Source organism: Suncus etruscus, chromosome 2, assembly GCF_024139225.1.
Source record: "Suncus etruscus isolate mSunEtr1 chromosome 2, mSunEtr1.pri.cur, whole genome shotgun sequence".
NCBI classification, from domain to species: domain Eukaryota; kingdom Metazoa; phylum Chordata; class Mammalia; order Eulipotyphla; family Soricidae; genus Suncus; species Suncus etruscus.
In genome coordinates, this window is record NC_064849.1 from 41,108,755 (window position 1) to 41,123,683 (window position 14,929).

General features: G+C 38.2%; 1 pseudogene; it reads left to right on the top strand.

Moving 5' to 3' along the window:
- Positions 1 to 3,010: 3,010 nt before the first annotated feature.
- LOC126001679 (39S ribosomal protein L47, mitochondrial-like) lies at positions 3,011 to 3,843 on the top strand (annotated as a pseudogene).
- Positions 3,844 to 14,929: the final 11,086 nt, after the last annotated feature.

Sequence of the window (14,929 nt, forward strand, 5' to 3'; positions counted from 1 at the left end):
ACACCCATGAATAGCTAAAGTAATCCCCAGAAAAGGAATATGGGAGCCATTATTTCTCCAATTTTTAATTGTATTACAAAGCAGTAGTCATTACAACGGCATAGTATTGGAATAAAGACAGATCTTCAGGTCAGTGGAATAGACTTGAGTAGTCAGAGAATGTTCCCCATACAATCAATTAATCTTTGATAAATGGGCATAAAATGCAATATGAAGCAAGGAAAGACTCTTCAACAAGTGGTACTGGGTCAATTGGTCAACCACATGCAAAAAAGCAAAATTGGACCTCGATCTAACACCATGCACAAAGTTCAAATCCAAATGGGTTAAAGATATTGATATCATACTCGAAACATAAGGTATATAGAAGAACACATAGATAAAACATTCCATGACATTGCAACCAAAGGCATCCTCAAGGAGGAAACACCACTGTGAAAAGAAGTGGAATTGTAGATAAACAAATGGGTGTAAATTAAGCTGAGAAACTTCTGCACTTCAAAGGAAAGGGTGACTAGGATACAAAGGCCACCTATAGAATGGGAGCAATTATTCACCTAATGCCCATCAGATAAGAGGCTAATATCTCAGATATACAAGGTACTGGCAGAACTTAACAAAAAAAGTCTAATCTAATCAAAAAATGGGAGAGGAAATAAACAGACTCTTCTTCAGAGAAGAAATACAGATGGCCAAAAGGCACATGAAAAAATGCTCCATATCACTAATCAGGGAGGTTCAAATTAAAACAATGAGTTACCACCTCAAGCTACAGAGACTGGTGCACATCACAAAGAATAAGAACTATCAGTGCTGAGGAGGATGTGGGGAGAAATAAACTGTTATTTATTGCTGGTGGGTATGATGTCTAGTCCAGCCTTTATGTAAAACAATATGGAAATTCCTCAAAAAACTGGAAATTGAGCTCCCATATGATCCAGCAACACTACTTCTAGGGATATACCCTAGGAATGGCAAAAAAAAAAAAAAAAAAAAAAAAAAAAAAAAAAAAAAGCGCGCTCTGCATTTTTATGTTCATTGCAGCACTATCTATAATACCAGAATCTGGAAATAACCCAAATGCCCAACAACAGATGAGTGGTAAAGAAACTGTGGTACATATACACAATGGAATACTATGCAATTGCCAGGAAAATGGTCATGAAATATTCCTATGAATGGACATGGAAATTATTATGCTGAGTGAAATGAATCAGAGGAAGAGAGACAGACATAGAATAGTCTTACTCATCTGTGGGATTAAAAAAATAAGACATTATTGTAAGAATATCAGAGACAATAGAGATGAGGACTGGAAAGACTAGCTCATTATACAAAGCTTACCACAAAGATTGGTGTGTGCAGTTAGAGAAATAACTACAACTATCATTACAATGCTAGTTAATGAAAGAAATAGACAGTCTCTAATACAGGTAGGGTTTTGGGGAGGAGGGAGATAAGGGGCATTGGTGGTGTGAAGGTCATATTTGTTAATGGGGTGTATTTTTAATTTTTTTAATTTGGGCCAACTCAGTGATGCTCTGAGGTTACTCCTGGCTATCAACTCAGAAATTTTTCCTGGCTTGGAGGACCATATGGGACGCTGGAGGATCGAACCCAGGTCAGTCCTGGGTCACCCACATGCAAGGCAAACACCCTACTGCTGTGCTATTGCTCTGACCCCCTGTGGGTGTATTTTTTATGACTAAAGCCCAACTACAAACATGCTTATAACCTTGGTGCTTATATAAAAATATCATAAAAATTATAACAAAAGCTACAACTAATTTTTATCGATGCACCAGGGTGTGCATACTATTAATTTTACTTTTTATGCATACATCATACTAGTCCCATTCTTTTCACACACACACAAACACACACACACACAGACTACAGGAATCAATAACCAAAATACAAAGACTACTCATGAAATGGTAAATATTATTTACCTAATACCCATCTGTTAAGAGTCAATGTATTAAATATATAAGGCATTGATAGAGCTTAATAAGCAAAAATTCCAACCCAATCAAAAATGAGGAGAAGAAATGAACAGAAATTTCCTCAAAAGAAATTATAGAAGGCCAAAAACTAATGAAAAAATGCTCCACATCATTAATCTTGAGTGATATGAAAATCAAAACAACTTAAAATTGCCTTGCACCACAGAGATGGGCACATAACAAGAAGAACAAGAAGAACCAGTGCTTCCATGAGTGTGGGGAGAAAGGGACTTTCATTCACTGCTAATGAGAATGTCAACTGATCTAGCCTTTTGTTTTTAATATATATTTTATTTAAACACCTTGATTACATACATGATTGTGTTTGGGTTTCGGTCATGTAAAGAACACCACCCATCACCAGTGCAACATTCCCATCACCACTGTCCCAAATCTCCTTCCTCCCCACCCAACCCCCGCCTGTACTCTAGACAGGCTTTCTATAACCCTCATACATTCTCATTATTAGGATAGTTCAAAATGTAGTTATTTCTCTAACTAAACTCATCCCTGTTTGTGGTGAGCTTCATGAGGTGAGCTGTAACTTCCAGCCCTTCTCTCTTTTGTGTCTGAAAATTATTATTGCAAAATGTCTTTCATTTTTCTTAAAACCCATAGATGAGTGAGACCATTCTGCGTTTTTCTCTCTCTCTCTCTGACTTATTTCACTCAGCATAATAGATTCCGTGTACATCCATGTATAGGAAAATTTCATGACTTGATCTCTCCTGACAGCTGCATATTATTTCATTGTGTATATATACCACAGTTTCTTTAGCCATTCATCTGTTGTAGGGCATCTTGATTGTTTCCAGAGTCTTGCTATGGTAAATAGTGATTTAGCTTTTTTTTTTTTGGAGAAAACAATATGGAGTTTCCCCCTAAAAATCAAGAAATTGAGTTTTTTATTTGATCTAGCAATACTGCTCCTGGAAATAGATCCTAAGGGTTAAAAAATACAATGCAGAAAAAGTACATTACAGCACTATTCACAATAGCTCGAAATGGTAAACAGCCTGAGTGCTGAGTGGTAAAGAAACTATGGTACATCTACACACATTATGTAGCTTTTATAAAAATGAAATAATAAAATTTGCTTATACATGGATACACATGAAGAGTATCTTGCTAAGTGTAATGAATCAGATGAGGAGGGACAGACAGAATAATCACACTTATGTGTGAGATATAATTTAAAAAAAAAAACCCATAATGAGCCAGTTTCAAAAATCTTTGCAGAAAGACCTTAACAGCTCTGAAGATTCCCAATCATTAATAAGTATTGATATTGAATAAGTATTGAGGTCACTTTTTGCACTGGTTTTAGGTTTTGTCTTAGTCTCTTAAATAAGAATACAGATGTCACATCATTTTACTAGAAATGGTTACTTCATACTACATCACCAAGAAAAGGCTTGGAAGAAATTTTTGATGAGCCAAAGAATTGGGGGGAAGAAAAAGTAAAATCCTGTTAGCAATTAAGGTACAAAAGTAATGAATATTTACATAAGTTTTGGTAGTAGATTCTATGGATGCATTAGATAAAGTTGTGAAGGAAAGAGAAAATTCCATAAGACTTACTACTGGTCAAGAAAATGTTATACTTGTTACCTGGAGAAGAGATAACTTCTGAAGAATCATTTGGTACAAGTTTAAACCGTGACCTATACCTTGGTATCTAAATAAAAGACATAAAGGGAAATGGTTGTTTTCAATGCCCCATATGGACCAATTTCTCAAACTGAAACTTGGGAAAAAATCTGCATTGAAGCAAAAAAGAATGAAAAATTTCTTCAAGAAAAGTTTCCTCTCTCTAGAGTCCAAAAGTGCTGCCTGAGATATCTAGAATCTAATTTACCATTTTTCTTGGATTAAAAAAAAACTTTTCAGTTTAAAATCCCCATAGTATGAAAGTAAACACCCAAAGACAATAGAAATACTTGGTGGGAAGGGCAATTAAGACAGAGAAAGGACCACTATGGCAATAATTGTTGGAAACAATCACTCTGGACAAGAATCAAGAATTGAAAGGACGGGGGCCAAAGAGATAGCTCAGTGGTAAGGTGTTTGCCTTAGATGCAGAAGGACAGTGGTTCAAATCCTAGCATCCCACATGGCCCCCCGAGCCTGCCAGGAGCAATTTCTGAGCATACAGCCAGGAGTAACCCCTGAGAGCTGCCGGGTGTGACCCAAAAACCAAAAAAAAAAAAAAGAACTGAAAGGAATTAAAATGATATGAATGTATGAATGATATCTCTTCAGTAAGGGTATTATAAACTATTGGCGCCTAAAAAGGTGAAAGATAGTGAGTGAGTGAGAGATTGATTTTGCCATTGGGAAAATGGGAGGGAGTGTATAGAATGATGGGAGAGTAAAATGGGGCAATTGGTGGTATAATATAAACACTGGTGAAGCGATGTGTGTTGGAACATTGTATGACTGACACTCTACTATTGACACCTTTTTAACTTATGGTTTAATAAAAAAAGAAAGAGCAAAAAATATTTGTTTTGGGGTATGCATCACAGTGTAAGCATAGAGCTAAACACTTTACACATTCTATCCTCAAAATAATATCAGGAGAATATTATGAGTTTGCCGTTTGTAAGGAGAAAGCTGAGGTATGGAGAATGCATCAGATAGCATCAAATAGTGAAAGAGATCCACATTTCATTGGAAAGCACTGAAAACGCAAAAACCGTCTTAGAATTTTGGGGAATGTTGATAAATCTTTATACTTTGGAGGCTAAGTTTGATTTTTGAAAATGGTGTAAAAATAGTAAGGTGGGTCATCAGCTTTGATAGTTATATTTTCACATCTAAATAAAGTATAATTCTAGAAGTTTTATATGGATTTAAATTACCTCTGAATTTGTGCACTGTCATGAAGAAAGTTTTAGGAATATTTTGGGCATTGTAAATATGACTGAATACGTACAATTCAGAGGTTCCTGGACATATTTGGCCTACTGTCTCCCTTTATAAAATGTCACTTAACATCCCCTGAAAATATAATTTCTCTAAGCAAACAGAATTAAGCAAAAGCACCCCCACTTCCAAGACTATTTCTTTTTTTTTAAAATATCTTTATTTAAACACCTTGTTTACAAATATGACTATAGTTGGGTTTCAGTCATGTAAAGAACACCCCCGTTCACCGGTGCAAAATTCCAACCACCATAGTCCGAAATATCCCTCCACCCCAGCCCACCCTCACCTGTACTCTAGACAGGCTTTCCAGTTCCCTCATTCATTCACATGGTCATGATAGTTCTCAGTGTAGTTATTTCTCTAACTGCACTCACCACTCTTTGTGGTGAGCTTCATGTCGTGAGCTAGACCTTCTGGCCCTCCTCTCTTTATCTCTGAGGATTATTGCAAACATGTCTTTTATTTTTATTAAAACCCATAGATGAGTGAGACTATTCTGTGTCTAATCTCTCTCCCTCTGATTTATTTCACTCAGCATAATAGATTCCATATTTCTTATCCTCAGTCCCATCATTTTACTGCCCTCTGGGGGCAGTATTGTACACTCTGGGAAAGTTTTTTTCAGGATATTTTAAGAACGTTACTTTGAAGGATTTTTTTCAGGTAGGCCCATTATAGTTTTAATTTTTTTCTTTTGGTTTTTGGGCCACATTCGGCAGTGCTCAGTGGTTACTTTTGGCACTGCGCACAGAAATTGCCCCTGGTATGCTCGGGGACCATATGGGATGCCTGGGATTGAGCCTGGGTCTGTCCGGGATCGTCCACGTACAAGGCAACTGCCCTATCACTGTACTATGCTCTGGTCCCATATAGTTTTAATTTTTTGATACTTATGCCTTGCGTATGCACATTTATGCATGAGCTGATGGGCATTAGCACACGAGTTGATGAGCATGTTAAATCATTAAATGTTTTCATAGCGTTAGAAGTCTATTTTCAAAAGTAATACATTTTTTCAGTAGCTATTTAAGCAGCTTCCTTGACAAATATCCCATTTATTAAGATGTCCTGAATTGCTCTGTATTGAATTCTCTTTGACTTCTTTTTTCATATTACTTGTTACTTTCTCATGAGTAAATAAAGAAAAATGATCTTGTACATACTGTCTGCTTTCTTCTCCTTTCATATTTATGAGCTAGAATAAAGTTAGAAAGGAAATGCTGAACAAGTGAACATTAATAGACTCGCACATCAGCCTGTGTAAAAAATGTATTTTTATGAAAATTGAAGTTACATGCTTTGAAGCACACTACATTGAAGATAATGAAGCTTAAAGCAAAGTTTGAGTTCTGAAATATATGAAATAAGGACATATTCATCCCCAGTAGTAAAAATCCAAGAAGTATCATATAAAGAAGCCCAGAAAAATTTAAATTCTTCCTTTCAGGTGAAAATTTCACACTAACACATTCAGAAAGTTCTGTGGTTGCTAGTGGTAGTGTGCCAAACCTGCTCACACTGGCTCACAGGGACAATTCTTAAATTTTATGGAATTTTGTAAGATAGTTGATGTCATGTTTGTAGTCTGAAACCAGCTACAGAAGTAACATTTATTCCATAGGTATTGGTCAATGCAATAAAGTGATTTTTTTCTTTCATTGAGAGTTAGTTGTTCAAGATTACTAGTTATTATTATTATTATTAGTTGTCTAATTTAAATATTTAGTTAATTTAATTATTAGTTATCTAAATTTTACTAATTTCACTTTCTAATATGAGACATTTAAGTTAATTATCATTTCATTAGCATAGGCATAATTTTCAGATATATAATTCATAGTTTTCAGGCCCCTTGGAAACATAATTGAATCTAAGACTTTCTTAACTCAGTAGAAAAGCAAAGGGATTATACCCTAGATTTTCCCAGGTGACCTGCTGTATTTTGTGGCATTAAAGTGAATGCTATAGTGAACAAGTCACTGAGATTTTCTGGAACTCTTATGTTCAGCAGATATAAAATGCCACTTTCTATCTTCAACCTAAGGAAAATGCGAGGGTTCCTAAATATAAAACATAAAGAAGCTGATTGCAAAGATGCTGACTTGCACAAACCAGAAACTATGGAACCTCATTTCTTGATCTTTATGCCTCATATGAAGTGTGACTGATTCAATGAAAATTGTTTAATTCATAGACCTTGCTTTTGATTGAACATTGCCTCCTATGCTCTAATTTGAATGATGCCACTGTTGCCCCCAATATGGTTGGCTCTCACTTTGAGCTAACTTCAGACTTTCTTTGCAAACCAAACAAGGAAACTTACTTAACTTTAGTTGCACAGGTAATTCTTTTTTGAAGTTATTGTTGCCTGAAAAATAATAAATTTTATTTACCAGGATTGGGTTTGAATTTTCAGAAGTCAAACCTAAACAAAAGAAACACATTTACCATGGTCAAAGATAGTTTAAAAAAACAGGGCGTGGGGGCTGGAGAGATAGCATGGAGGTAAGGCATTTGCCTTTCATGCAGAAAGTCATTGGTTCGAATCCCTGTATCCCATATGGTCCCCTGTGCCTGCCAGGAGCAATTTCTGAGCATGGAGCCAGGAGTAAGCCCTGAGCACTGACGGGTGTGACCCAAAAACCACACACACACACACACACACACACACACACACACACACACACACACACACACACAAATAGGGCGTGGAGAGGTGATAAAGTGACACTGACATTCAGAAGTATTATGAATACACAACTTGACAGTTTCTTTGGAAGACAATTTGGAAATACTTATCAATTATAAATGATCTTTACCTTTGACCCATCAGCTACTCTTCTTGGAATTTTTCTAACATCTACAATCATTAAAGAACAGAAAGAATCTTGTGCAGAATATGTATGGCAACATGAAAGATTAGTGAAAACATAAATATCCACTAATTGGAGCTAGGTTAAGTAATGATGGAACATTCATATATTAGAACACTTTTAGTAGGAATGAGGCAGAACTAGAAAAGGAATAATCTGCAAGTTATTATGTGAGGAAAGTAGGTGGAGAGTACACTTCACCTCTATTTAAAAGGGAATATAAATTTACATTTGTAGGTTTATAAGCATTTATATATCTATAAACGGATAGGGAATACTTTTTCTTAAAAATTTTTTTAATTTTGGGGCCAGAGCAATAGCACAGTGGGTAGGGCTTATTCCGTGCACTTGTCCAACCAGAGACTGACCTGGCTTTGATCCCTGACATCCCATCTGGTCCCCTGAACCTACCAGGAGCAATTTCTGAGCACAGAACGAGGAGTAATTCCTGTGCAAGCCCTGAGCACGTGGTGTGTTCTACCTGCCCCCTACATTCTTTTAAGCATTCAAGAAATAAATAAAAAGAATATATCAATTAGGTACAAAGTGATTATCAAGCATTCTTTTATTGGGGGGGAGGTACACCTGGTGGTGATCGGCACTTACTCCTGGCTCTGTTCTTAGGGATCATTCCTTGCAGGGAGTAGTGGACCATATGGGATAATAATCCAATCCAGGTTGGCTGCATGTGAGGCAAATGCTCTACCCACAGTAATATCTCTTTGGGTCAACAATTCTTTTTGTTTGCTTGTTTGTTTATTTATTTAATTTTTGTTTTTTTGGGTTAGACCCGGCTGTGCTTAGGGGTTACCCCTGACTCTACACTCAGAAATCGCTCCTGGCAGGCTTGGGGGACCATATGGGATGCCAGGATTTGAACCACCATCCTTATGCATGCAAGGCAAACACCCTACCTTCATGCTATCTCTCTGGCCCCTGGGCCAGTAATTTTTAAAAGAATTAGACAGTGACAATACTTTCATTTAAATAAATAACAAGAGCGCTGCAAAGATTTACCACTTAAGCAATCTAAGAAGTATGTGTTGTTTGGGTATACATATGTACACATATATGCATATATTTGTATACATTTGTCAAGGAAATGTTTCCTTATTTTAATCTTATTTTACATAGGGGCTTGACATAGGGAGTAAGTGTTAAAGGAAAACATTTTAATCCTAGAACTTTCAGGTCCAAGGGTGGTGTATTCACATATAAGCACAAATGATAGCTAAGACTCAGTTGTAAACATTGCAAACTAACTCTAGCTTATTTCAGCAGGGAAAGAGCTAAAAAGCAGATGTCATATCACTCGAATTCTAGGAGGGAACCATATAGTGCCAGGGATTGAACCCAGGTCAACTATGTGCAAGGCAAAAGCTCTATCCACTGTATTATTTCTCCAGCCCTATCAAGGAATTCTTAAAAATTTTGAACAATGATAGTACTATTTTTTTTTTTTTTGGTTTTTGGGCCACACCCTGTGATGCTCAGGGGTTACTCCTGGCTATGCGCTTAGAAGTTGCTCCTGGCTTCTTGGGGGACCATATGGGACACCGGGGGATCGAACCACGGTCCATCCTAGGCTAGCGCAGGCAAGGCAGGCACCTTACCTCCAGCGCCACCGCCCGGCCCCTAATGATAGTACTATTAATGAATTAATTATATATGAATATAATTATTTATAAAATTTATTAAGAATTTAGTTAAAGAACATTGATTTAGGGTCCAGAGCGGTGGTGCAGTGATAGGTTGTTTGCCTTGCACATAGCTAACCTAGGACAGACTGCGGTTCAATCCCTCGGTGTTTCATATGGTCCCCCAAGCCAAGTGTGATTTCTGAATACATAGCCAGGAGTAACCCCTGAGCATCACTGGGTGTGCCACCCCCAAAACAAACAAACAAATAACAACAAATAAAACATTGATGTACAAAATTATTGATAGTTGAATTTTAGGCATGTAATGTTTCAGCACTAATACCATCATTAGTATCCTCTTCAGCGCCAGTGTTTCTGTTCTCCACCCCACAACTTTGACAGGCATATTACACAGTTTACACAAAAAATTTTGGTGGTTGCAGCTTAGACCGTAGGTTTTCAGTGTTGTTGAGTCTGTGCTTTGGATTTATAGCTATATTACTCTCCCACATCACCAATATAACTGAAGCCCTGACTCCTCTTTCCCCGTTACTTTTATTTCTCACCTTCTCTCTGGCCTTATTTTCTTTCCCTTTACAGTACTACCATTTAAATAAATAACACAAAGAAGCCAGAATAATGTTTCATAATTATAAACCAGTGGTATTTCTTAAGTGGCTGGTACTTCCTCTTGGGGGTGCTGGAAAGACCAGGGGAGTAGTAGTAGCTCATATATTTGGGGGGTTTTCTGTTTGCTTAATGAAGGTGGATTCTAAGGAGGGTACTAAGTGCTTTATTATTATTTTTTTTTTTTGAGAAGGAGATATGCCAAATAACTCCGGGAACTTCTGCTAGAGGGAAGGATGACTACTAAAACTCTAAATTTAAGATGCCAGTTAGCATCACAGGAATACTTACCCTAGACCCTGGCTGATACATATCCTCCTTGATTCCATCAAGTTCAAAAATTAGTCTAATAACTAATAGTGAACTGTATTACTTTTGTTGGAAGGCATGAACTTAAGACTTTGATGCTCATTGCAGAGCATCATAAGAGTCAAAGAGAAGGGCCAGAGAGATGGTACAACAGGCAGGGTGCTTGCCTAGCATGCTACCAAGTCTGGTTAGATTCCTAGCAGCCCAAATAACCCTGTAAATACCTAAGATTGGTCCTTGAGCACAGAGCCAGGAGAAAACCTTGAGTAAAGCTGGTGTGGCTCCCCAAACAAAACAAAACAAAACAGAAACAAAACAAAAAAGGGGGAAGATTGATATTATGGTATGTCTATCATCCTGTCTCAAAAATAGTGATTCCATGCTGGCTGAAATTGACAAAGAGATAAGTTGGCAAAGAGCTGGCAAAGAGATGAATCACCTTCATTTTGGATTTCTTTTTAATTAAAAAAATATTCTTTTGATTCTTGGGTGCTGTGTTTCTGGCACACAAAGCATTCTTTACATGTACCCATCTCTTTGAACTATCTCTCTGGCCCCTATTTGAATTTTTTTGTTCTTGTTTTTGCCACATCTGGTAGCGCTCAGGTACACTAGGCAGCTTACTCCTGGCTCTGAGCTCAGAAATTATTCCTGGAAGTCTTGGGAGACTATATGGGATGCCCGGATTTTTAACCTGAGTTGTCCACGTGCAAGCTCTAGCTGCTATGCTATCATTTCAGTTTTCCCATTTTGGATCTTGATGGGAAGTCATTAGACTTGAATTAATATCATTTGTGCCCCATAATAATTTTTGCTAAAAAGATTCAAAGGTATAAAATGAAAAAAAAAAAAGGGGGGGCCGGTGAGGTGGCGCTAGAGGTAAGGTGTCTGCCTTGCAAGCGCTAGCTAATGAAAGACTGCGGTTCCATCCCCTGGCGTCCCATATGGCCCCCCCAAGCCAGGGGCAATTTCTGAACACTTAGCCAGAAGTAACCCCTGAGCATCAAACGGGTGTGGCCCGAAAAACAAAAAACAAAAAAAATAAAATGAAAAAAAAAGTTATTTGAGTACCATATTATGTTTTTTTTCTAAGTTGGGTATAGATCCACACATTGGCATGTAGGTTTGCTGGAAATTGTGATAAGGACAGTGCTTTAATAGTCCTGTCCTGCTTGAATCAGGGTTTTTGGATTTGAGAGATGATCAAGTTAATATGTAAGAATTTATTATTTTAGTAAAGCATTAAAACCTATCAAAAAGTTTCCCATGCTGGAAGACAAAGAGAGGAGTAGAGAAGCTCAAGTGGTCATATGTTTTGACATGGGAAGGTTACTGGTTTTGGTTGTCAGGGAACTGCCATCTACTAGAACATAATAAATATCACAGAGATGTTCTGGTTAATGGGTAACACCAAGAAACAATGGTTGTGCAAATATGCTTGCTAAGTATTTGCATTTATACTTTTCCTCTTAAAATAATTGCCTTGAAATATAATGTGTTCATTTAAAATTTCTATTTATTTATTTATTTATTTATTTATTTATTTATTTATTTATTTATTTATTTATGGTTTTGGACCACACCTGGAAATGCTGTGGTTATTCCTGCATCTATACTCAGAAATTCTTCCTGGCTGGGCTTAGGGCATTATATGAGATGCTGGAAATCAAATCTGGGTTGTCCATGTGCAAGGCAAATGCCCTACTTACTGTACTATCATCCTGCCTCTACAGCTTTCGTTTTTTTAATGTGATATTTTGTGTGTATGTGTGTGTGTGTGTGTGTGTGTGTGATTGAAAGCCTGTGCAAAATGGGGAATATAAGTGGGATGAATACTGGATCCCTAATAAGACTTCTGTCTTTCTGATTATGATCATTTTTATTACAGAGACTAATTGAATTGTGCCTACAGGATAAATATAGATCTCCCAAGGATCTATACCTATAGCATGAGAATAATAGTGCTTGACTTGAAGGTAATAGATTGTGAGTTTGATCCCCCACATAGCTATGCATGTTTAGCATAACTATGGTGTCAGACTGTGCTGCTGCATGTTACATAAGTGATCCTGGTACCCTACAACTGTTGAGCATGGCAACCAAAATCAGTGAGGACCACACATGGTTAATGATAATTAATGATTATCACACAGTGATGAACAAGGAAAGTTGAAAAAAATTAAACCCCCAAAGGAAATAACAAATTAAGAAAATATTAATTTTTGTTGTTGTTTTTGGGTCACACCTAGCAGGACTCAGGGATTAGTTCTGGTTCTATACTCAGAGATTACTCCTGGGGCTCAAACTCGGTCCATTGCATTCAAGGCTAATGCCCTACCTATTGTACTATCCTTCTGGCCCCAAGAAAAATTAAATGTGCTAGTTCTTTAAAAAAAACTCCCCAAGTGCAGGGAGGCATGGCAGGCCCCCAGCCATCCCCCTCTTTCTCTCTTGAACCCCAGGCCTTCCCTGGGTGCGAATCAGATGGCCAGAAGTGGGTTCAGGTGGACTTTTAGGGGTCCTCAGGCTTCCACCCTCCCTCTATACTCCAGGGGGGAGGTGCATGGGGAGGAGGGCAGGCAGATATCTGGCTTCTGGTTTCCCCTTTGATTCTGGAGGCCAGCGCTTGCCAGGTATGGGGTTTGGGGAGGCCCCATGCTCGAGGCCTTCTCCCTAGCTGGGGAGTGCTGGGAGGCTTGGCAGGCCCCCAGCCTTCTCCCTCTTTCTCCTCTGAACTCCAGGCCTTTTCTGGTTGCCGGTCCAGGTGGACTCTATGGGGTCATCAGGCTTTCCTCCTACCTCTCCCTACACTAGTCGGAATGCGCTTTGGGAGGAGAGTGGGCCTTTGCAGCACTGGTTTATGTTGGGACAGTCACTGGAATTTTTTTCTCCTTGGTCTCCATTTCCAAAACCATGTGGAGGCTAGTGCCCCCACGCGTACAATATATATTGATAGTATTATATGCATATAGTTTATATATGCATAATATTAATCTTGTATTGTGACCTTGATACTGCCCTACAAAGCTCATTTCTAATCTTTTACTGCCTCAGTTCCAACCATTATTTCCCCCCATTTACCCATGTAGGTGCAGCTCATGACATGAAGCTCACTACATAGAGTGATGAGTGCAGTTAGAGCAACAACTACATTAAAAACTATCATAACAATGAAAATGAATGAGGGAAATAGAAAGCCTGTCTCGAGTACAGGTGTGGATGGGGTGGGGAGGAGGGAGATCTGGGAAATTGGTGGTGGTAATCTTGTACTGGTGAAGGGGGTGTTCTTTATATGACTGTAATCATACAACTACAATCATATTTGTAGTCACGGTGTTTAAATAAAGATAATTAAAAAAAGAAAAAAAACTCCCCAAATATTGAAAATGAGAATTGAAAAGCAAATCATATTTTATAGCAACAAAAATACAGTAGTGTGAGAAAATGTCTCCCTAATTATAACTTCAAGATAAGATAGTCGCTGGGTGCTTTTCTCATTGCTATTTACATTCTATTCTTTTCTGGGCACATGTTTTTCTGCCTGTTAGTACTATAAAATCCAACTTGCTTTTGTCCTGGGGAATAGCCCAATAGTTTAGGATTTCTTAGATATAGGGGCCAACCTGAATAAGAAACCCTATTGGGCCAGAGAGATAGCACAGTGGTAGGGAGTTTGCCTTGCATGTGGCCAACCTGGGAGGGAGCCAGTTCAATTCCCAGCATCCCATATGGTCCCCCAACCTGCCAGGGGTGTTTTCTGAGTGCAGAGCCAAGAGTAACCCCTGAGTGCTGCTAGGTGTGACCCCAAAACCAACCAACTAACCAATCAATCAGGTTAAAAAAAAATTCTATTGAGGATGCCAACTGATTGACTATGTGAAATATCCTGATCCCTGCTGTAATTGAATTTTGATTTGCTTACTAACTTCTCAATGTTTTTGGCACCTTGAAAAATTCTTATGTGTTGAAAACAAGGGTGGGGAGCATATGATATCAAATAAAGAGTCAGGGCACTAACTCAGGGATGCTTAGACAAACTTAAAGCCTGGAGTGCTTATTTGTTTTCCTGTTGTTTGCCACTGTGGGATGGAAATCAAAGGTATGTATTTCCCGGTGTAAAAGACGACTTTTGAAACAAAAAAAAGTCAACCAGGGCCATCGAGGTGGCGCTAGAGGTAAGGTGTCTGTCTTACAAGCACTAGCCAAGGAAGGACCATGGTTCGATCCCCTCGCATCCCATATGGTCCCCCCAAGCCAGGGGCAATTTCTGAGTGCTTAGCCAGGAGTAACCCCTGAGCATCAAACGGGTGTGGCCAGAAAAACCAAAAAAAAAAAAAAAAAGTCAACCGAAAATCTGGGGTCATCTTATACGCCAACTATATCCCGAAAAATGTTTCAATATGCCGCTAAAGGAAAATTGTCTGAATCTTGCCACAAAACGAATTTTCCAACTCAATCCTGCACCAATCACTGCAAGGCTGCTCGGAACGCCTCTCTAACTCAGCCAATCCAAGCAGGCTTTTGATGAATGCAAATTAGACAA